Below are 25,250 nucleotides of genomic sequence, written 5' to 3'. Positions count from 1 at the left end.
AATATATTTGAATAATTATTTTTGTCAGATTATTGAATGATTTAGTTGTAGGCCGTGTTCTAAGCGGGATAATGTATATTGAGGCGGTGATTACTGGGAAATAATGACCTTCAGGTGAACGATTAAGCACCTCAATCAATCCACCTGTCGGTCATTATTTCCCCCGTAATCACCGCCTCAATATACATTATCCCTTACATATTGACTGCATTTTCATTTTCAACTATTCCTTTATGTTTATGTTATTCCATAGACAATAAATGTGTACAACTTTTCACAGTATTGTATATTGTTATTCCATACAATTCTGTGAAAAGTTCTACACATACATTGGCAGGAAAGTTCTTGCATTGTCATTTCCTCTTCTTGCTTTGGGAGGTTAAAACTAATAAAATGTGACTTGCCATAACAGTATGTCTGTTGTTAATGTGTTTTTTTGTTACTTTTTTTTGTAGGCTACTTCTTTCTCCATTGAGCCCCATAGGGAAATTTTGTTTTTGCTTTGCTCATTTTGAAAAGATGCCGCTCTACCCGTGTCCCACCTTTGGGGAGCTTCGAAAACATTGGCATATGGCTGCTGCAACAGAAGAATGCAAATATGAAAAGTTAATATTCATCCATATAGGAGAAAACATTTTGTTTTAATTTGTTTTGACAGTAGTCCCATTTTTTCAGCATTTATTCTTGTGCTTCCTGTTGTACATTTGCATTTTTTGTGATTTTTTTGCTCTCACTCCATCCACCACAGTAGTAGTGCCAGGCTGTGGAAGTCTCTTTTTTTCCACCAGGCAGGGAGTTACTAACTCGGCTCCGCATCGCTCTGTCAGACCTAACTGATGCTGTGGGAAGCTATAGATCGGCTGATGCTGAATTGATGTGACAGGTTAGCATTATTGAATTCCACTGCCAGCAGTGTTGTGCTCTTTCAGAGAGAGGATTCTCTGTTAACTGTGATACTTTAAGGAAGGCTTTGCCCATTTTCAACCCGCTTTGTATCATTACAATGTCAGTAATATGCAGAGGGGCAGCCTTTATTGTGTGTATGTGTGTGTGTGTGTGTGTGTGTGTGTGTGTGTGTGTGTGTGTGTGTGTGTGTGTGTGTGTGTGTGTGTGTGTGTGTGTGTGTGTGTGTGTGTTTTTCGGCACAGACAGCTCTGCAGTTTATTTCAGGCACTTCCGTCTCAGAATGACGCGTTACGTGTCATTCTGGAAGTGAACAGATGTTGCGCGAGGGTGGCTGTTATTGTTTATTTTTTCTGTATGTGCACATCCACGATCTATTTACTCCACCCCCCCCCCTCCCCAGGTAAACAGGTAAACATGTATTATGTAATAACTTAACATACTCCTAGATTATGGGATGTGTCAGTGCAGTGGCCTACTTATCAACATTAGCTGATCCTTCTTGAGACAAGATGACGTGATAAAAGCAGAGGTGGAAACCAACTACTCACAGCTCCTGTATGTACTTTGCTTGAGTCAACCTTTTCCATGACACTGCATTTTGGAGCACTTTTAAAAGTCAATATGAATATTTTAAAGCAGCTATACTAGGCTTCACCTTCCATGACTTGATACTAGAGGTGTGTTTGTATGAATCATTCCTAAAACCTTGGGTTGAAAACAAAAAGGACACATCCTGAATGTATAATCTGCCAGTTTGTTAGATCGGATTTTGAAATTGATATTACTATGTAAACACCGAACACGCACAAAGAACGATGAGACTCTCTTCTATCATCTGCAAAAAAAAGTTTATTGATACCATTTTCCGTTCTTTAGTTATGAGCCGGAGAAGATAGGTTGTTTTGAGCAAAAAGACACGTTTCAAATTAGAAGCTGAATTATTCCGCCTTTTGTGAAATGAAGCATTTCAAGCACATTCACTGAGTCTGAAGCTAATATTTTCTGATGTAGTGACGTGGTGTAGTTGTGTGGTGCCCTGCGTGCCCCACCCCCCTCTCCCCTCAGCTGCAAACTCCTCCCCACACTAACACACAGCCTAACACGCACCCAGTCTATTTTCGGAGCGCTCCGTTTTTGTGCGGCGGCTCCCAGCGCGACACGGAAATGCCAAACCGGACTGCAGGGAAAGGTTTGGCCCTTCGGCGTCGGGTGCTGCCTTTCTGGCGGCTAATCGTGTGGAGAAACTATGCAGACAGACAGACAGAGACAGAGAGGCTCAGTTGTGGGCACGGATTGACTGCTGTTCGCAGCCAACGTCAGCTGCAGACAGAGCCATCTATATGGCTCTGGCTGCAGCATGAGCGGTTTCTCTTTCATCATGGGGCTTTTTCCTGCTGTTTTCCGGACCTTTCTCTAATCTGGAGAGCACTGTGTCGCCACCTAATGAGTCCGTAAAATAGGTTATACACCTTCAATAGCTACAATATTTGTACAGGAGATGCCTGAGGCTTTGATCCACGTCCCACCGTCAAAAAACGCAATTGACGAGCATACTCGTCCTTGGCACTCTACGTTACTAAACGAATTGACGAACATACTCGTCCTTGGCACTCAATGAGTTAAACATCTTTCCAGTGAGGGGCAAAACACATTTTTTGTCTATAGATAATTTCACCTTTTCATAACAACTGTAGGGGAGTCATTTTTTATATAACTCGGAGTAAAATAGATGATAATTTAGCCCCCTTCGCAACAAGCATGGCATGTTGGTACCAGAGCCGTGTATAGACAAGTTTCCTGGGCCGTTCCTAGGGCGGCGCCATAGCAGCCTTTCATGTCGCCGGCTTCCGTTTAAGTCCACATTACGTCCACAGCAGCGAGCACATCAGAAGGCAGCAGCCGAAATATCCAAACTTTTTTACAACGATCGATAACGTTAGCAGACGTTATTAACTCATTGAGTGCCAAGGACGGACATGTTCGTCATTTCAAATAGTAACGTAGAGTGCCAAGGACGGACATGTTCGTCAATTGCGTTTTTTGACGGTGGGGCGTCGATCAAAGCCTTCTGCCTCTGATGTACAAATATTATAGCTATTGGATGTGTCTAACCTATTTTACAGAACCCTTAGGTGGCGACAGTGCTCTCCACATAACAGAAAGGCAAGGAAAAAACAAAGAAGAAGTCGTTATGGAAACGGAAATCGCATCGCATCCGTATGCATCGATATGCTGAAGCACGTTACTGCAGCTGTGCCTGCAGCAGCCAATCTGCTCCCACAATTGAGCCGGACAGCACATCCGCACATCCACACCGTGGAGTTGTTATTATTCTCAACTGGAAGCATCGTTGCCGGTGACAAACACACGCGGAACGCTGTAAAAAAGCAGGATGTCGATGTCCCTTCACTGTGCGCACAGCAAACTCAGCAGAGAGCCACCACAGACAGGAGGAGGAGTGTGCAGTTGAGGCGAGGCGGGGCGGGGCGGGGCGGGGCGGGGCGGGGGGGGGGGGGGGGGCACGCAGAGCAGCACACAACACCCAGACAGACCCAGGCAGCAGTACAGGATTGACAAACGCAAGCCAGAATATCCGATGCCCACCAGCAGCAAATCAAGACCAGCAAGAAGCTGCAACCAGCAGCGCACGCAGGGGCCAGCGCTGCTGGTTGTAGCTAAATAATATTATTCTGCCAAACAGAATTCCCTGGCCTTCACTGTTTTATTGAAGGAAATTATTTTTGAGGTGTGACTACATTAGAAAAGATTAGCTTCAGAGTCAGTGATGTGCTTGAAATGTTTAATTTCACAAAAGGCCAATTATCTCAGCTTCTAGAAAAAAATTGCTGTTTTTGGATGAATCAAGCTATCTTCTCCGGCTCATAACTAAAGAACGGAAAATGGGATCAATAAACTTTTTTTTGCAGATGATAGAATAGAGTCTCATCGTTCTTTGTGCGTGTTCAGTGTTTACATAGTAATATCACACAATATTCTGTGGGCCTCGAGAAATCACTGAAAACGCTCTGAAACTCTGGCACTGGGAGCATCCGTTCTCCAAAAGTGGCTGGCACTCAATGAGTTAACAATGGGTTATTCTGGAACACATTGTGCAGTGCGTGGCTGTCACAAAACACAGTGCGCGTTTCCATCCACTGCTATTTTGCGAATTATAGAGCTGACAATCACCTCGTGTTTGAGGCTGTCTGAGCTGCTGATCAGCTGCTAGACCCGATATACAGCTCTGTTAAACACATCTACCGTTATTAATTTAAAGTTTCTTGATGATCTACAAGTAGACAAAGGTAGCCTACCATAACGCCATTTCTGGATTACCAGGTGCGACTCGGCAAACTAACGTTATAATCCCAACCCGATCTCCCAATTTTTTTTTTTAAATAGCAACGTTTGTGGACCAACGTTGCTATGTTACAATTTCGTCTCCGAAATTGTAAAATGGTAATCCACGGAGCAGATAGTAGGTGAATACAATTTCATTCAAGTCTAGAAGTGAGTCGCCTTAAAGTTAATATCCCAGTCTTCTTCTGTTTACCACGGCGGGTATTGTGCTGCGTATTTACCATGATTTACCGTGTGTAGCCCTATTGTGTGGAGGCTACACACGGCATGTCATGTTTTGCAGTGATCAAGGCAAACTGGGTTGTTTTTGAATGGAGAGACACCTAACGTTAGTCTGGCTGACTGTGACAGAGGAGAGGACAGTAACCTAACGTTAGTCTGACTGACTGTGAGAGAGGAGAGGACTGTAACCTAACGTTAGTCTGACTGTGAGAGAGGAGAGTACTGTCACTGTAACCTAACGTTAGTCTGACTGACTGTGACAGAGGAGAGGACAGTAACATAACGTTAGTCTGACTGACTGTGAGAGAGGAGAGGACTGTAACCTAACGTTAGTCTGACTGAGAGAGGAGAGTACTGTCACTGTAACCTAACATTAGTCTGACTGACTGTGAGAGAGGAGAGGACTGTAACCTAACTTTAGCTTCGGAGCTTTTGAGATAGTTCATCGCGTTGCCGTCCACCGCCATTGATTCCTCAAAATACGCTATAATCCTGCCTGTAGTTACGTTCGGCCATTTACACATATTATCTTCCCATGTGTCCACTGTCAACGGGTGTGGGATAGACACTCTTTCATTAGATAGGAGACTCGCAGAATGATCCCAAGTTTGCATTTTTTCGGCGGTCGCTATGGCTACTACGGTAGTACGTTACGCTTCTCCGTATTCACAAACACCGGAACCGACAGACACGATCGCGGCCGAGTCCGGAAGCAAATCGGAAGTGCCCAGGAAACTTGTCTATATAGAAGAGTCGCGAGAACTTTTTTTCTCATGCACACATCCACGGCCCACTCAAAACAGCCCTGCGACCCACCTTTGGGTCCCGACCACTGAGCTAAATAAAAGGTCCCGACTAGGGATGTTCATTTTGAAAATTTTCCAAAATCGATAATCGGTGAAAATTAACGATCAATTATCGATAATCGATTTTATTAATACTTAGAAAATTTTCAATATTTTCAATTTTTTTTTTTTTTTTTTTTAAATAAAATGAATGCCTATGGCAGAAAATACGAAAGACAACGTGTTCTCCTCAATGAACTCTTTATTTCAATGTGTCTCCTCTCCAACACTGCTGTCCCCGGCGCATGCCGGTGTGAATTTCCCATGTTTAAAACAGTTTTGTTGGCACAAAGGCCCGTGCCCAGCCAGAAAACTAGAGACTATATGAAGCTCCACCTCACGTTAGTCGGCTGTGCAATGGAGTGGGGCGAGGAGGAACGAATTCCACCCAAACCTAGTCCACAAAAAAAAAAAAAAAAAAAAATTTTTTTTTTTTTTTTTTTTTTTTTTAATAATTAAAAAATCGATCCAAATGCCACAGGATCGATTCCAATCCTTAACGATCGATTATCGATTTTCGATAATTGATGAACATCCCTAGTCCCGACCCACCAGTTGAGAAACACTGCACTAAAGAGTACGTCCCTTGCGTCAGCATAAGCAGTGCAGTAGAACAAGAAGTGAATCTCATTTTCAAGCTCATGTAACTCAAGATCCCAAGATTATTTGTATTTGTCCCGAGGGAAATTTGTCTTGGACATACAGACTGCCACATACAGTACAACAACAGTGCCATAACAAAACAACAAAAAACAAGTAGTGCATAGCACACTAGTGCCGACATGTGCAAACATACAATTAAGGTGCAGACATTAATCAATTACAAGTAAACAGTCTATCTCCTTCAGGGGTAGCATTCAACCTACCAGTTTCTAGTGTTAAGGGAAGGGTTCCCGATCGTAACTGAGCACACAGAGATCTTTTCTCGTCTGTTCAAATCAAACTTCACGTATGGTTCAACACAGTAACCGTCCTTTATGAGACGATACGTTCTTAGTTTTGGTTTATGCCATAAGACGACAGACCATTTTTCTTTATACAGAGTAAACATATCACTCATAGACTCTCGGGTGTCACAAAGTAACCTGTTATGAAAAATAAATGATCAATCGTTCGAAGGGATCGGAGGGATTTCACTTCATTAGCCCAGGGGTGTTCATGGGCGTTGTCCCAATTAAATATCTTTTTAGTGAGTCTCTGATCAGACATTCTCACCAATCTATTCCAGAGTCGCAGTATTTGACCTTTGTGTCTGATGCTTGGGGGTTCTCAACCCATATCACCACTAATGACAAAACTGGAGTGAGTTTATGAACTCCAAGGAAATAGCGGATGGCTCTTTGATGCACAGTGTTACAGCTTAGATGATCATGGAAACCCCAAACACCAGAAGCATAATCCGACACAGGGCAGATGCATGAGTTATACAGTTGTGTGTAATTATGAAAACCCAGGTTACCACAGTGTTTAACTTCATTCAATACAGAGCCCAATGCTCTACCTGCTGATTGAGCTAGGACATTGACTCCGTCCTTAAAGGTCATATGCTCATCCAGCGTCAGGCTCAGATACTTATAGTGATCCCTATATGATAGTATTACTGAACCAAAATTAAATACAATCGAATCCCTCTCCCTTGAAGTGGGTCTAAAATGTACAATTTGTGTTTTGTCTTGATTTACCATAAGTTACAATTACTTCATCTAAAAAGGCTTCAGGAACCTCAAGCCCACATCAGCTCCTTTCATATTCAGTCACGGTATTTGTGTTTTATATCTCACTAAACTATTCTTTTTTTTAAATACAGTTAGATATGTCAAATGTACAGTTGAGCTCATGCTTGTGCCTCCTTTACAAGCTCAACAGAACCACCACTGCCGAAAAGCTGAGGAAGTTGTTTCATTTTATGACACAGAACATCTGACAATGTGTGTTTTTGTCTGACAATCATTATATCTACATTAATGAGGTGCTTCCATTGCTCTTACCCCTCAGCTTGCTTTATTCAAAACTGTGGAAAGACCACGTTCTCATGCATTTATCATTTCGTCACGACCAGAGTTTACAACGACCTCATTATTATCATCTCGCCCCACGACCAGAGTTTACGACCTCATTATTATCATCTCGCCACGACCAGAGTTTACAACTACCTCATTATAGAAATCTCATTACTGCCTCTCTATTTCTCTACTTCTCCCTCCTGTTCTCCAGTATGCCCTGCCCTCCTTCCGCCCCCCCCCACCCCTTCCATATGCTGCCTTGCACAACAGAACAGCCAAATCAATATGGCCGGGGCGATTAATGCGCTGGTGGTGGCGATGTACTTATAAAGAGCTTTCATGGCCCAGTGAAGGATGAAATCACCCTCCGACTCCTGAGATCTTAAAAAAACCTGGGGTGCGCACTGGCCAAGAAAGAGGGAGGGAGAGAGAGAGAGAGAGAGAGAGAGAGAGAGAGAGAGAGAGAGAGAGACTGATTGAGATCCTTGGACAGAGTTCTTTGGAGCTCTTCCAATAGGTGAAGATGTAGAGGGAAGGACGGAGAAAAGCACAGAGAGAGATCCGCCATGGTGGAGCTGGCCGTTGGCCCTCCTCCAGTAACAAAGTGAAAGAGGCATGGGTCCACGTTTGACAAGGTGAACATGTGTTGAAGGAAGAGAAGGAGAGAGAGAGAGAGAGAGAGAGAGAGAGAGAGAGAGAGAGAGAGAGACTGCAGCAGAGTCTGAGAGAAACAGAGCTGGAGAGAGAATGACGTGGCTATTAGTGGTTCTCTATTTAACGCTTAGCTGCTGCTGCTAAAGACCTCTGGGTAAGACAGCTTTTTACCATGTTAACAGTCAGAAGTGATTCAAGTTAAGTGTGGTGCGCTGGCCTGTGAGTGCACATAGAAAGTCTTATATGAATTCCAGATGTTTTTCCTTTACAGATATCCATGCTAAAATGTCCACTGTTTACTGCATATGCTGCATGAAACAGTGAATTATGCTACTGATGCGCTGGTGCTTAATCCCTGACAGGAATTGTTGGAAATTCAAATGATGCTCTCTTGTCAGCTCAGAATGCACAAAGCAACCAGCTGACTGAGAAACGGGATTTGTGTTCCAATATGCCTGAGAAACAATGGAGTGCTGCTTCAGTAACACAGATGCAGGGTGAGAAACAGTAGAGTGCTGCTTCAGTAACAGATGCAGGGTGAGAAACAGTGGAGTGCTGCTGCAGTAACACAGATGCAGGGTGAGAAACAGTAGAGTGCTGCTGCAGTAACACAGATGCAGGGTGAGAAACAGTAGAGTGCTGCTGCAGTAACACAGATGCAGGGTGAGAAACAGTGGAGTGCTGCTGCAGTAACGCAGATGCAGGGTGAGAAACAGTGGAGTGCTGCTGCAGTAACACAGATGCAGGGTGAGAAACAGTGGAGTGCTGCTGCAGTAACGCAGATGCAGGGTGAGAAACAGTGGAGTGCTGCTGCAGTAACGCAGATGCAGGGTGAGAAACAGTGGAGTGCTGCTGCAGTAACACAGATGCAGGGTGAGAAACAGTGGAGTGCTGCTGCAGTAACACAGATGCAGGGTGAGAAACAGTGGAGTGCTGCTGCAGTAACACAGATGCAGGGTGAGAAACAGTGGAGTGCTGCTGCAGTAACGCAGATGCAGGGTGAGAAACAGTAGAGTGCTGCTGCAGTAACACAGATGCAGGGTGAGAAACAGTAGAGTGCTGCTGCAGTAACACAGATGCAGGGTGAGAAACAGTAGAGTGCTGCTGCAGTAACACAGATGCAGGGTGAGAAACAGTAGAGTGCTGCTGCAGTAACGCAGATGCAGGGTGAGAAACAGTGGAGTGCTGCTGCAGTAACACAGATGCAGGGTGAGAAACAGTAGAGTGCTGCTGCAGTAACGCAGATGCAGGGTGAGAAACAGTGGAGTGCTGCTGCAGTAACACAGATGCAGGGTGAGAAACAGTGGAGTGCTGCTGCAGTAACACAGATGCAGGGTGAGAAACAGTAGAGTGCTGCTGCAGTAACGCAGATGCAGGGTGAGAAACAGTGGAGTGCTGCTGCAGTAACACAGATGCAGGGTGAGAAACAGTAGAGTGCTGCTGCAGTAACGCAGATGCAGGGTGAGAAACAGTGGAGTGCTGCTGCAGTAACACAGATGCAGGGTGAGAAACAGTAGAGTGCTGCTGCAGTAACGCAGATGCAGGGTGAGAAACAGTGGAGTGCTGCTGCAGTAACGCAGATGCAGGGTGAGAAACAGTGGAGTGCTGCTGCAGTAACGCAGATGCAGGGTGAGAAACAGTGGAGTGCTGCTGCAGTAACACAGATGCAGGGTGAGAAACAGTAGAGTGCTGCTGCAGTAACGCAGATGCAGGGTGAGAAACAGTGGAGTGCTGCTGCAGTAACGCAGATGCAGGGTGAGAAACAGTGGAGTGCTGCTGCAGTAACGCAGATGCAGGGTGAGAAACAGTAGAGTGCTGCTGCAGTAACACAGATGCAGGGTGAGAAACAGTAGAGTGCTGCTGCAGTAACACAGATGCAGGGTGAGAAACAGTGGAGTGCTGCTGCAGTAACACAGATGCAGGGTGAGAAACAGTGGAGTGCTGCTGCAGTAACGCAGATGCAGGGTGAGAAACAGTGGAGTGCTGCTGCAGTAACGCAGATGCAGGGTGAGAAACAGTGGAGTGCTGCTGCAGTAACGCAGATGCAGGGTGAGAAACAGTGGAGTGCTGCTGCAGTAACGCAGATGCAGGGTGAGAAACAGTGGAGTGCTGCTGCAGTAACGCAGATGCAGGGTGAGAAACAGTGGAGTGCTGCTGCAGTAATGCAGATGCAGGGTGAGAAACAGTGGAGTGCTGCTGCAGTAACACAGATGCAGGGTGTGGAGTGCTGCTGCAGTAACACAGATGCAGGGTGAGAAACAGTGGAGTGCTGCTGCAGTAACACAGATGCAGGGTGAGAAACAGTGGAGTGCTGCTGCAGTAACACAGATGCAGGGTGAGAAACAGTGGAGTGCTGCTGCAGTAACACAGATGCAGGGTGAGAAACAGTAGAGTGCTGCTGCAGTAACGCAGATGCGTCACCCGTTGGTTTTTGGACTCCCATTTGCATTCACTGTGTTCTTTACAAAACCAAAAAATACATTTTCCAAGATGAATCTACATCTTGCCACAGTATGTATAGAGTACATTTCCAGAACAGATGGACAAGAGTCTCAGTATGGGAGTCGCAGAAGCCACAAATTAAATCAATATCCTTTTTAAATGTAACAAAAAAATATCTAACTGGGTAACACCAATGTATTATCTTATGACACTTCTTTAACCTTATTGACCAAAAGGAATTTTTGTGGGAGAGACCAGATTTTTCTCCAGCATAAATTGTTAACACGACTATTCCAAAAAGCAACTCCAGGTGAAACAGAAGGAATACAGTATCACATTGAAAAAGAGCACGGATCTTGCGGTTGTTCTTACAGGTCGATGGGTTAAAGCACTTTGGGTGCGTTCGGAAATCCAATCTGACGCTCTGCACGAAAATGAGAGTGCGGCTGTTTAAAGAGGCTGTATGAATTAACGAACGGGTCATTAGTTTTAGAAACACATGCTACTGGCTAGCAGTCAGCTAACTGCTACACATACAAACAGCTCACTCTTATCTGCGCTTACCTCCTCTCCTCCGTTCTCTTGTCTTCCCCTGTGTTTTTAAACCATTTTAGCAGGTCATCATCTCCTCAGACGAAGTGCCGAGAGTGCACTCCGTCTAATAACCGAACGCTGTATTCCAACAGCGCTCCCAATTTACGAACGGTCCACTTTGTGCCAGAATGCACTCTGGGCACTTAAGAGTTATATTTCCGACAGCATCGAAGACTATAGCAAACTGTTTAGGAGTTACAGGTATCTGATAGTGAGGGAGAAATTCCTGATAAGTAAATAAGGTACCATTACTATTACATAAGTGACTCACCCAGTGATGTTGTTATTGAACCAATCCTTGAAAAAGAGAGATCTGTTTTTGTAAAGTATATCTTTATTATTCCAGCAGAGCGGCAAAAAGTTATGCTTGTATCATAGACCATGCAAGAAGCGCTTGTTTGTGAAAGTTAGAAAGGCGAATAGGAATCTTTTCACTTCTTTTCTTTAAATCGTACATATTGTATCATCGATGCCCTATGTTGGTCAGGGGTCAAAGTGGATTGAAATGCTTGCCGGTACTACTACCTCAACCTTCATGGCGTCATTGTTCTCATCCCACCACAGCTTCATGCGTTCCTGAACACACGCATATTTTTTTAACACCTGTATGGTGCAGAAATTAGAAACACATGACATTGTGTAGTCTATAGCAAATGATTTATTTAAATGGTGCAAGTGACTACTTAATTCATCTCTATAGTGTGGCACACTTGTGCTTTAAGTAAAACAGCTGTTTCCTTTTTGGAAATGCGATGGTGACAGCTTCTGTTGTGTGGGTTTTGATTGACAGGCAGCTGCTGTGTCACTCTGTCTGTCCCATCTTCCTGGTGCGGCGTTCAGGCAGCTGCTGTGTCACTCTGTCTTTCCCCTCTTCCTGGTGTCACTCTGTCTGTCCCCTCTTCCTGGTGTCACTCTGTGTCACTCTGTCTTTCCCCTCTTCCTGGTGTCACTCTGTCTGTCCCCTCTTCCTGGTGTCACTCTGTGTCACTGTCTGTCCCCTCTTCCTGGTGTCACTCTGTGTCACTCTGTCTGTCCCCTCTTCCTGGTGTCACTCTGTCTGTCCCCTCTTCCTGGTACCACTCTGTGTCACTCTGTCTGTCCCCTCTTCCTGGTGTCACTCTGTCTGTCCCCTCTTCCTGGTGTCACTCTGTGTCACTCTGTCTGTCCCCTCTTCCTGGTGTCACTCTGTCTGTCCCCTCTTCCTGGTGTCACTCTGTGTCACTGTCTGTCCCCTCTTCCTGGTGTCACTCTGTGTCACTGTCTGTCCCCTCTTCCTGGTGTCACTCTGTCTGTCCCCTCTTCCTGGTGTCACTCTGTCTGTCCCCTCTTCCTGGTGTCACTCTGTGTCACTGTCTGTCCCCTCTTCCTGGTGTCACTCTGTCTGTCCCCTCTTCCTGGTGTCACTCTGTCTGTCCCCTCTTCCTGGTGTCACTCTGTGTCACTGTCTGTCCCCTCTTCCTGGTGTCACTCTGTGTCACTCTGTCTGTCCCCTCTTCCTGGTGTCACTCTGTCTGTCCCCTCTTCCTGGTGTCACTCTGTCTGTCCCCTCTTCCTGGTGTCACTCTGTGTCACTCTGTCTGTCCCCTCTTCCTGGTGTCACTCTGTCTGTCCCCTCTTCCTGGTGTCACTCTGTGTCACTGTCTGTCCCCTCTTCCTGGTGTCACTCTGTGTCACTCTGTCTGTCCCCTCTTCCTGGTGTCACTCTGTCTGTCCCCTCTTCCTGGTGTCACTCTGTCTGTCCCCTCTTCCTGGTGTCACTCTGTGTCACTCTGTCTGTCCCCTCTTCCTGGTGTCACTCTGTCACTCTGTCTGTCCCCTCTTCCTGGTGTCACTCTGTGTCACTCTGTCTGTACCCTCTTCCTGGTGTCACTCTGTGTCACTCTGTCTGTCCCCTCTTCCTGGTGTCACTCTGTCACTCTGTCTGTCCCCTCTTCCTGGTGTCACTCTGTCTGTCCCCTCTTCCTGGTGTCACTCTGTCTGTCCCCTCTTCCTGGTGTCACTCTGTCTGTCCCCTCTTCCTGGTGTCACTCTGTCTGTCCCCTCTTCCTGGTGCAGCGTTCAGGCACGGAATATTTTCCCGGAACCAAGCACCGGCTCGTTCCGCTCCACTTTCACCAGTGATGTTGGTGTCAAAAAAAGTAATGAATCACTCATTACTCATTACTTCTGTGAGCAGTTATTTGTTAAACTACTCTACACTGTTCGACAAAATCCTACTTCCAACCAAGTATTACAATGATGAACTGGAGGATTGTGGGTGGGATTTTGTTTTTTAGCATGTGATTTCTAGATGCAGTTCTTACACTATCAATTACTGAGACAAGTCATATTAGTTGTACTGTGTTACAACACTATCAGTATAACCTATTGGACTTTTCTGTCCTCCACAATTGCAATGTGCTGAAATGTAGTGAGCACATTCTCTCTTTCTCTCTCTCTCTCTCTCTATCACACACACACACACACACACACACACACACACACACACACACACACACACACACACACACACACACACAGAGGCTATCTCTCTCTCTCACTCTCTGGGTCTCTCTCATTCACTGAGCGATAGTAATTTCCTTCCTACCCCATGTGTTGTGATAAAATGTGATGATCACCCTGAGCTGTAATGGCTGCCCTCATCAGATGGATGACTGATGATAGAGAGAGAGAGGGAAATACAGGCAGAGAGAGAGAGTGAGGGACAGAGGGGGGGAGAGAGGCAGGGAGGGAGAGCGAGGGACAGAGAGGGGGGAGAGCCAGGGAGGGAGAGAGAGGCAGGCCATCAGGAACAACGTCAAGGCCTTTCTTTTGTTCCTTTTGCATTGGCAGGACAGACAAAAGACATGGCAAAATACTGACTGACTGACTTTATGACACTACAGTAGAGGTCTTCACAGGTCCAAACTCTAATGGACCCAGGGAAATTGGTGCCCGGAACGGACCCGTCTATTGTTACAAAGCTGAGACCCGGACCCGGACAGAACTGATAAATGTCGGACCCGGACCCATATAGAACCGAGTATACCGGACCCGTACAGAACGAGAAATACCGAGGCAGAGAGGTCAACGTTTCTTGCTAATTGCTATTACAAGTTGTATAAATTAAACTTTGTGCATCTTTCTCAGGGCTGCCACTACGTACACGCGCGCAAAATGATGAGATTCCACTTCTAATTCAGAAATAATCAAAACTAAGAGATGGCTCTATTTTCCCCCTGGCCTTAAAGTGGCCTTAGGCGCTAAACTGGCCTTAAACACAAAAAGCTTTACACCTGCCTACCGCTCGGGAAGATACCGTCATGTTTTACGCCCCGAAATGCGCTTTACGCTGAAGAGGCCAGAATGGGCATTTCGGCCTTAAATACCAGCCTAAAGCGATCTTCCCAACGGGCGTTAATTTTGCGGTTAACGCTTTTCAAAACCAGGCCTTATTCAGTGTGCCGGGGATGCACACACGGCGTTATCCTATTTTGCGGACATGCCTTTCCAAAGCAACTCTCAGTTGTGTCTGCATGCTCGTCTGATACAGACTTCTCCCTCTCTCTCTCTCTCTCACTCCCTCTCTCTCCCCCTCTCTCGCTCTCTCTCACTCTCTCTTTCACATCTTTCCCAGTCATCTTCTCATCCCCTCCTGACTTACATGATTTTTGCTTCTAGGGCTTTTCTGACCCAGACAATGATCACCTCAGCCCTCTGCCTCCACCTAACATATCTTGCATTCTCTCTGGTTGGCAATTGGAAGATGACCAGATGCCCACTTATGTGAGCCGAGCTTGGAAGGGGAAGAATGTGATTGGTTTACTGGAGATCACCAATGGCCACAGTTGAGAATAATTCTACGCTTAAAAAGGCATGGTTAAATGGTTAGCGCTGTGCACTCTGGCTTTTAGCGTCAAGGAAAAATTAAGGAATGAGTGACCATGCCCACTAATAGCGCTGCGCCCAGCCATAAATGCAAATTTAAGGCCAGGGGGAAAATAGAGCCCGTTATGTAATAAAGTAAAAAAAAAAGAAATCTAATTCCTCTAACCAGTTTCTCATGCATTTTTTATTACAACACCACACTGTATTTGTTTGATCTGCCCTAAAAATACTAGTAAACACTCGTATTTAGTTTTAATCATGATTCATTTTGATTAATCATAAATAATCATAGCCTATTCTTGTGATAAGTTGACTCAAAATTTCCATAAATTGTCAGCACTAATCTTTACATTTACACAGTCATTCTCACTCAGAGACCCACACCAATCACTTTGGCATATAGGAGATTTTGACTTTGGCATATAGGAGATTTTGACTTTGGCATATAGGAGATTTTGTTTATGGGCTTGGACGCACTGCTTATGGGCAGCTTGGATGCTGTGTGTGTGTGTGTGTGTGTGTGTGTGTGTGTGTGCGTGCGTGCGTGCGTACGTGCGTGTGCGTGCGTGAGACCTTTTCACCCTCTTTTCACTTTTCATTGACCATACATCAATCCACCCCACATCTCTCTCATCGTCCTCTCTGTTTCACCTCCCTTAAATGCACCTAGTCCCCCTCTCCCCCTCCCTCTTTGTCTCTCAACCCCTCTCTCTCTCCCCCTTTCTGTCTCTCTCTCCCCCTCTCTCTGTCTCTCCCCCCCCCCTCTCTCTCTCTTCTTCTCTCCCCTTCTCCCTCTCTCTCCCCCCCCCCCCCCCCCCCCTTCTCTCTCTGTCTCTCGCCCTCCTTGTCCCTAGAAATAGGCAGTTTATCTTTAAACCTTTCGGCCTGTCGGAGCAGAACAGCGACATGAGCCAATCGGAGGCGGCCCAGGAAGACTAGGCAGCAGTGACATTAACAAAGGTTAAATGTGTGTGTGCGAGCCTGTGTGTAGGCTACGTGCGTATGTTTAATTTATCTGAATTATTGCATGCATTTGTTTGATAAGACCATCTTGACCCCCCCTTTACATTGACTACATTGAGTCTGTTTTAACATTTTCTGTAATCTGCTGGTATGACAATCTCAGCGCCAAGTCCAACCCTGCTCTTTCCACAATAGTGAAAGTCAGCAGTAAAATCACAAGTGCAGACAGGAAGTGACCTCACAGCCCTGTATAACAGACAGGAGGTGACCTCACTGCCCTGTATAACAGACAGGAGGTGACCTCACTGTCCTGTATAACAGACAGGAGGTGACCTCACAGCCCTGTATAACAGACAGGAGGTGACCTCACTGCCCTGTATAACAGACAGGATGTGACCTCACTGCCCTGTATAACAGACAGGAGGTGACCTCACTGTCCTGTATAACAGACAGGAGGTGACCTCACTGCCCTGTATAACAGACAGGAGGTGACCTCACTGCCCTGTATAACAGACAGGTGACCTCACTGTCCTGTATAACAGACAGGTGACCTCACTGCCCTGTATAACAGACAGGAGGTGACCTCACTGCCCTGTATAACAGACAGGAGGTGACCTCACTGTCCTGTATAACAGACAGGAGGTGACCTCACTGCCCTGTATAACAGACAGGAGGTGACCTCACTGCCCTGTATAACAGACAGGAGGTGACCTCACTGTCCTGTATAACAGACAGGAGGTGACCTCACTGCCCTGTATAACAGACAGGAGGTGACCTCACTGCCCTGTATAACAGACAGGAGGTGACCTCACTGTCCTGTATAACAGACAGGAGGTGACCTCACTGTCCTGTATAACAGACAGGAGGTGACCTCACTGTCCTGTATAACAGACAGGAGGTGACCTCACTGTCCTGTATAACAGACAGGAGGTGACCTCACTGCCCTGTATAACAGACAGGAGGTGACCTCACTGTCCTGTATAACAGACAGGAGGTGACCTCACTGCCCTGTATAACAGACAGGAGGTGACCTCACTGCCAGGAGGTGACCTCACTGCCCTGTATAACAGACAGGAGGTGACCTCACTGCCCTGTATAACAGACAGGAGGTGACCTCACTGTCCTGTATAACAGACAGGAGGTGACCTCACTGCCCTGTATAACAGACAGGAGGTGACCTCACTGCCCTGTATAACAGACAGGAGGTGACCTCACTGTCCTGTATAACAGACAGGAGGTGACCTCACTGTCCTGTATAACAGACAGGAGGTGACCTCACTGCCCTGTATAACAGACAGGAGGTGACCTCACTGTCCTGTATAACAGACAGGAGGTGACCTCACTGCCCTGTATAACAGACAGGAGGTGACCTCACTGCCCTGTATAACAGACAGGTGACCTCACTGTCCTGTATAACAGACAGGAGGTGACCTCACTGCCCTGTATAACAGACAGGTGACCTCACTGCCCTGTATAACAGACAGGTGACCTCACTGTCCTGTATAACAGACAGGAGGTGACCTCACTGCCCTGTATAACAGACAGGAGGTGACCTCACTGCCCTGTATAACAGACAGGTGACCTCACTGTCCTGTATAACAGACAGGAGGTGACCTCACTGTCCTGTATAACAGACAGACAGGTGACCTCACTGTCCTGTATAACAGACAGGAGGTGACCTCACTGTCCTGTATAACAGACAGGAGGTGAACTCACTGTCCTGTATAACAGACAGGAGGTGACCTCACTGCCCTGTATAACAGACAGGAGGTGACCTCACTGCCCTGTATAACAGACAGGAGGTGACCTCACTGTCCTGTATAACAGACAGGTGACCTCACTGCCCTGTATAACAGACAGGAGGTGCCCTCACTGCCCTGTATAACAGACAGGAGGTGACCTCACTGCCCTGTATAACAGACAGGAGGTGACCTCACTGCCCTGTATAACAGACAGGAGGTGACCTCACTGCCCTGTATAACAGACAGGTGACCTCACTGTCCTGTATAACAGACAGGTGACCTCACTGTCCTGTATAACAGACAGGAGGTGACCTCACTGTCCTGTATAACAGACAGGTGACCTCACTGTCCTGTATAACAGACAGGAGGTGACCTCACTGTCCTGTATAACAGACAGGAGGTGACCTCACTGTCCTGTATAACAGACAGGAGGTGATCTCACTGCCCTGTATAACAGACAGGAGGTGAACTCACTGCCCTGTATAACAGACAGGAGGTGACCTCACTGTCCTGTATAACAGACAGGAGGTGAACTCACTGCCCTGTATAACAGACAGGAGGTGACCTCACAGCCCTGTATAACAGACAGGAGGTGACCTCACTGTCCTGTATAACAGACAGGTGACCTCACTGTCCTGTATAACAGACAGGTGACCTCACTGTCCTGTATAACAGACAGGAGGTGACCTCACTGTCCTGTATAACAGACAGGAGGTGAACTCACTGCCCTGTATAACAGACAGGTGACCTCACTGTCCTGTATAACAGACAGGAGGTGACCTCACTGTCCTGTATAACAGACAGGAGGTGACCTCACTGTCCTGTATAACAGACAGGAGGTGATCTCACTGCCCTGTATAACAGACAGGAGGTGACCTCACTGCCCTGTATAACAGACAGGAGGTGACCTCACTGCCCTGTATAACAGACAGGTGACCTCACTGTCCTGTATAACAGACAGGTGACCTCACTGCCCTGTATAACAGACAGGTGACCTCACTGTCCTGTATAACAGACAGGAGGTGACCTCACTGCCCTGTATAACAGACAGGAGGTGAACTCACTGCCCTTTATAACAGACAGGAGGTGACCTCACAGCCCTGTATAACAGACAGGTGACCTCACTGTCCTGTATAACCGACAGGAGGTGACCTCACTGTCCTGTATAACAGACAGGTGACCTCACTGTCCTGTATAACAGACAGGTGACCTCACTGTCCTGTATAACAGACAGGTGACCTCACTGCCCTGTATAACAGACAGGTGACCTCACTGTCCTGTATAACAGACAGGAGGTGACCTCACTGCCCTGTATAACAGACAGGAGGTGACCTCACTGCCCTGTATAACAGACAGGAGGTGACCTCACAGCCCTGTATAACAGACAGGTGACCTCACTGTCCTGTATAACAGACAGGAGGTGACCTCACTGTCCTGTATAACAGACAGGAGGTGACCTCACAGCCCTGTATAACAGACAGGAGGTGACCTCACTGTCCTGTATAACCGACAGGAGGTGACCTCACTGTCCTGTATAACAGACAGGTGACCTCACTGCCCTGTATAACAGTCAGGTGATCTCACTGCCCTGTATAACAGACAGGAGGTGACCTCACTGTCCTGTATAACAGACAGGAGGTGACCTCACTGTCCTGTATAACAGACAGGAGGTGACCTCACTGTCCTGTATAACCGACAGGAGGTGACCTCACTGTCCTGTATAACAGTCAGGTGACCTCACTGTCCTGTATAACAGACAGGAAGTGACCTCCGGGCACTGTATAACAGACAGGAGTTGACCTCACTGTCCTGTATAACAGACAGGAGGTGACCTCACTGTCCTGTATAACAGACAGGAGGTGACCTCACTGTCCTGTATAACAGACAGGAGGTGACCTCACTGTCCTGTATAACAGACAGGAGGTGACCTCACTGTCCTGTATAACAGACAGGAGGTGACCTCACTGTCCTGTATAACAGACAGGTGACCTCACTGTCCTGTATAACAGACAGGTGACCTCACAGCCCTGTATAACAGACAGGAGGTGACCTTACTGCCCTGTATAACAGACAGGTGACCTCACAGCCCTGTATAACAGACAGGAGGTGACCTCACTGTCCTGTATAACAGACAGGAGGTGACCTCACTGTCCTGTATAACAGACAGGAGGTGACCTCACAGCCCTGTATAACAGACAGGAGGTGACCTCACTGTCCTGTATAACAGACAGGAGGTGACCTCAATGTCCTGTATAACAGTCAGGAGGTGACCTCACTGTCCTGTATAACAGACAGGAGGTGACTCGCGTAGCTCCACTAACCTCGCGTCACCAGGCTCTTCCCGAGGAGAGCGCCACAACACGCTGAATCCCACACGATTTGGGGGCGGAACACGCCAGGATTGGCCAAAGCCCAATCAGACAACTCAGACAACTTATGTTTTCAGTCTGAAACGTGACTCTGACCCACACACCAATTGGGCTCCGTTGGGTTAACTTCATCTTTAAATACAATAATAACCTCCAGTGCTTCCCAGATAGGAAAGGAATAAAAAACACTGTTGCATGCCATCTTCTCCTGCTTTGTCTAAGTCCCTATGCTCTTGACTGGGGTTAAAGAATTCAAAAGGATGCCATATCTTGGGTTACTTTACCACACAAAAGCCTCAAGCACTATTCAAACTGGATTCATTTTTATTTGAAAAGGGGCATTCAATGTCAATATAACAATTTTACAAACTCATAATTACACTAAAGGGATGTCCATTCAAACTGGATTATTATCAGCTATCAGAGATTTCTGGAAAACAGTAGGTAATTGGCCCTGGCTTAAATGCCCCCCCCCCCCCCCCCCCACTTACCAGAGTTGACATACTGTACATGGCAGAAAAAAGGGGGTGCTCCTGAAAAAGAGAGCATTGCTCTCAGTGAGACTCCCCCTGTATAAATGAAGGTCAAATAAAATAAAATAAAACAATCAACAGCGAAAACCAACCAACCAAAAATGTTTGATGACATGCCCCTACACAATATTATGTGCCCTTGTGTTCATTGTGCTTAATGCATTTTCTGGGATATTTATTTTGAAATGACAAAGTACAGAAGTATTTGTAAAGCATTTATTTTGTAAATTTTAAATATTGTGTTAATGGTTAGTTAGGACAGATATCTTTCCAATCTTCTTCACGTGTGAGGTTTGAAAGCAACAAAGAAAGTAATGGACACTTGACACTTCCATATAAAACAGAGGGCCTATACTGCTCACAAGATAAAAGTAGCAATATACTTTAATTAGCCTTGGCCTCTGGACAAGAGCTTCAAATTGCCATTTGGATACTGGACACAGAACTTTTAAGAACCCCCGTGCTCTATCATGAAAGGTTTTGCAGACAACAAAAGGTACGGTGGCACGGTGGCTCAGTAGTAGAGCTGTTGCCTCGCAGTCAGAAGGTCCTGAGTTCGATTCTCGCCTGGGACACTGCGGGCGCTGTGGTTGTGTTCCCCCCATATCTTCAGTGCCTACTGCCCAGGTGGGGTATCTCGTCGTAAGGGCCTTTCTGCCTGTGTGGAGTTTGCATGTTCTCCCCGTGCTCCCCCAGGGGGGTTCCTCCGTATATAACCCCCCCCATTAAAAACATGCAGAAGATCAGATCGTCATCGTCATCCGACCAGTGACGACAACATCTGAAGTCGGTCCCCGGGCGCTGTACGAGAAAGCGACCACTGCTCCTGGCCTGCCCCCCGGAGGAAAGGACAAAGCCAGGATGGGTTAAATGCAGAGGACAAATTTCACCGGCCACCGTCAGCATGTGTGTGTTTGTGGCCCTCCGTGCATGTGTTGATGTGTAACCGTGTGACAATAAAGACGGACTTGTCCGTCTGAAATCGTGTTTTTTTTTTTACTGTATGATTTTTGTTGTGTAAGCACTAAACTACAGACTGCAATGCTACACTAGGCAATAAGCACCAAACTACAGACTGCAATGCTACACTAGGCAATAAGCACCAAACTACAGACTGCAATGCTACACTAGGCAATAAGCACCAAACTACAGACTGCAATGCTACACTAGGCAATAAGCACCAAACTACAGACTGCAATGCTACACTAGGCAATAAGCACCAAACTACAGACCGCAATGTTACACTAGGCAATAAGCACCAAACTACAGACTGCAATGCTACACTAGGCAATAAGCACCAAACTACAGACTGCAATGCTACAGCAGGCAATAAGCACCAAACTACAGACTGCAATGCTACACTAGGCAATAAGCAAGTATATATATAAGTGGTGGGACTCGATTAAAAAATGTAATCTAATTAATTAGAGGCTTTGTAATTAATTAATCAAAATTAATCGCATTTTAATCGCATATCAATATTTGACACAAGAAGCAACATTTTTCAATTCAAATGGATTTTGGTATATGAGTGAATCAGTTAATAAGTAGTAGTAGTAGTAGTAGTAGTAGCAGCAGCAGCAGTACTTTATTTGGCACATAGCAGTCAGTAGCCTGAATTAATGACCAGTTTACAGGTTAAAAAGCAAACATGAGCACAGGTTAAAATGCACAATCGGCACAGGTTAAAAATGCAGACATCATAGTAGCTCCATTAACTAAAATAGAACTTTCAGTCATAAAGAAAAGGAGACCAGACCAACAGGACATGTTATGGCGTATGGAGGAGGTTCAGGAGTCTAGTAAGGTATGGTATGGTACTATGGGAGAGTTCTGATGGCAACGTGTTTTTGTGAGGGGATTGTTCAGTTAAAACAGACAATACATATTGCTGTATTTGTACTTGTCAGACTTACTCATCTTGGCTCTGAACCCCGTCATCTGGTCGAGTGTGGGTTGGCGACTCTGCTTGCTCTAGGACTAACGTTACGCATGATCAGCGGCTAAGTTAATGTTACATGTAGCTCTGGCTTCCACGCATATATATATTAGGACTGTCAATCGATTAAAATATTTAATCGCGATTAATCGCATGATTGTCCATAGTTAATCACGATTAATCGCAAATTAATCGCACAATCTTTTATCTGTTCTAAATCTACCTTAAACTGAGGTACCTTAAACATGGGAGCTTTGTGCAAAGATGCACTGTTGTATTAATATGGGTAGTAGCTATTATCATTAGTATGGGTAAGTATTTGGCCATTAGTATATTGTTATTATTGCTACTAGTTACTGTGAATACACATCTCTCAGGATGCTCTGTGTGAAATTAACCTGCTATCCAGGAGCAGCTGTGTGCCAGCTCTCTCCCCCTCTCGCTTTCTCTCTCGGTCTCTCTCTCGCGCTCTCCGTTGGTCTCTCGACTCTGATCTGATCGCCCTCCTGTCTTTCTCACTGTCTGTCTGTCTGTCTGTCTCGCTCGCTTTCTCTCTGCCTCTCTCTAGTCTCTCTCTAGTCCCTCCCTCCCCCCCCCCCCCTCCACTCTCCGTCTGTGTGTGTGTGTGTGTGTGTGTGTGTGTGTGTGTGTGTGTGTGTGTGTGTGTGTGTGTGTGTGTGTCTCTCTCCCTGCAACGGTCTGATCTCTCTTTCTCTCCCTCACCCAAAATGCGGGACATCTTCTCAATTTGAAGCTGAACTTGCCATTATAACAATTTTCTTCCTCCTTTTCTGCTCACGGAGGTTTCTTTCTGCTTGCTATCAACGTTACTGCTTCCTGATTTCCCAAACTACGGGTCGGACCAAGGCTCAAACATCACATAAAGTGCATGCGTTAATCGCGCGTAAAAAAAAATAGTGGCGTTAAAAGGAATTTGCATTAACGCGTTATTATCGCGTTAACTTTGACAGCCCTAATATATATATATATATATATATATATATATATATAGTTGCATATATATAGTATAATGGAATGAAATATGGAATGAAACATATTTTCAGAACTTACCACTTACCACAGCCCTACATCCTCGCTCACTTCCAAGTCGTCCCCTTGCTTTTGCGGTCCTGAATTCGTTATTCCATGAGATTACTGGTGTGTGTTAGCCAAGTCCCAGTCTGACAGCCAGGTTGGCAAGGCAACAAGGACTATCGACATCACCTAGACCCATGGCTCTTGCTCAAATCCCGTGCCATCTCGTGGAATCTCGCGTGGGGGTTTCATGGGGGTAATATTCAAACACTTTCACCTATTTATTTGAAGCTTAATATGGCCCCTTTAAACATTCAGAGTGTCCCTCAGTTGAACTCTGACAAAAAAGTTTGTGGCATTTTGTACTGAGGGCAACTTCGCAAGTAGTGCCATTAAATTCTCTGTCACTCTTGATAGCGCCTCAAATTGAGAGAGAGAGTTTGTGTGTGTGTGTGTGTGCGCGTGCGCATGTGTGTGTGTGTGTGTGTGAGCCTATGCATTCATGCAGGCATATCCAGCAACAGTAGGCTATGTGTGTCCAACTCGATCAATTCAGGATTACCTGCCATATCGAGGGTGCCTCAGGCTTCGTGTGTGTGCGTGCATGTGTGTGTGTCTGTGTGTGCGTGTTTGTGTGTGTGGGTGTTTATGTTTATGAGAGCGAGTGCAGATCTGTGTGTTACTGTCTCAATAGCCTGTTTCCCCGAAGTCATTTCTCATCTCATCTCTATGATGGTGTTTGGTTCAAGGAGGCAGGCTCATATCCTTTTTTTTTTAAACCAACACAACCAAACCACTTCATGAATCAAACTGAGCTGCCTTATTTTTGATGGCATTTCTGCTGCATTAGATCGCAAAGACAGAGAGTGGCATGCATTTGAACCAATGACGAGTAGCTACACATACACCTTGGCCTGCTGTCATAAGGACTCCTTATTAAGGACACCTTACAAGAGAGAGAGAGACTGAAACAGAAACTCTGGGTGAGTTTTCAGTTGGCCAACACTATTTTTTGTTGCGTTGAACACTGCTACGCTGACGGTAACACCTGATGAAATGCGTACAACGTAGAAGAGAGAAACTGAAACTGGTATCAATCCTACTGATGCTAGAATCAATCTTCAAAAGGAGACGTAGTATTGTATCAATATTTTTGGGATGGATCCGCCCACCCCTAGTAACTATGGTTCTATTTCACACAGGCTTCTATGCTCCAAGGTTCGGAGCCAACCCGGAGGGCGGTCTCCATCGATCCGCTGCACGAGAGACTCAGGCCTGACAGGTCAATTCCTCACAGGCCTCGTGTACCAGAACTGAGTACCGGACTGGAGAAAAACACAACACATCCAACAGAAAAACTGATGAATGAACAGGGCGCGCGCTGTCATGTCATACTGTAAGTCAGCCAGATATGGTCCTGCCCACAACCAAAGTCCATAGAAAAGTCAAAAGGTCACGGCCACGTCCTGATTCAGCACACGAACCAGCGTAGAAGAAAACGGTGAACAGCAAGCTACAAAAACTTTAACTTTTAAATTGTGCCATGAAGTACACATGTGATTTTCCCTCAATTTAAAAGATGACTATGCATGTCAAAAAAATCGCAGTTTGTCGTAAAACTCAAATGTAACGTAACGTTTTGTCTGAAGCCGCTCAATGAACTACCTCTCTCGTCTCGCACAATATACGTCAGACTAACAACAACAACATGGCCTGGCGGGAGAGACGTCACTTACGTGACTGGTTGTGTGTCTAGCCTTTCTAATTTATAACTTA

The sequence above is a fragment of the Poromitra crassiceps genome (genome assembly GCF_964638095.1).
Source record: "Poromitra crassiceps genome assembly, chromosome: 15".
NCBI classification, from domain to species: Eukaryota; Metazoa; Chordata; class Actinopteri; order Beryciformes; family Melamphaidae; genus Poromitra; species Poromitra crassiceps.
The sequence above is the reverse complement of the archived record's forward strand: the minus strand, read 5'-3'. Positions refer to the sequence as shown.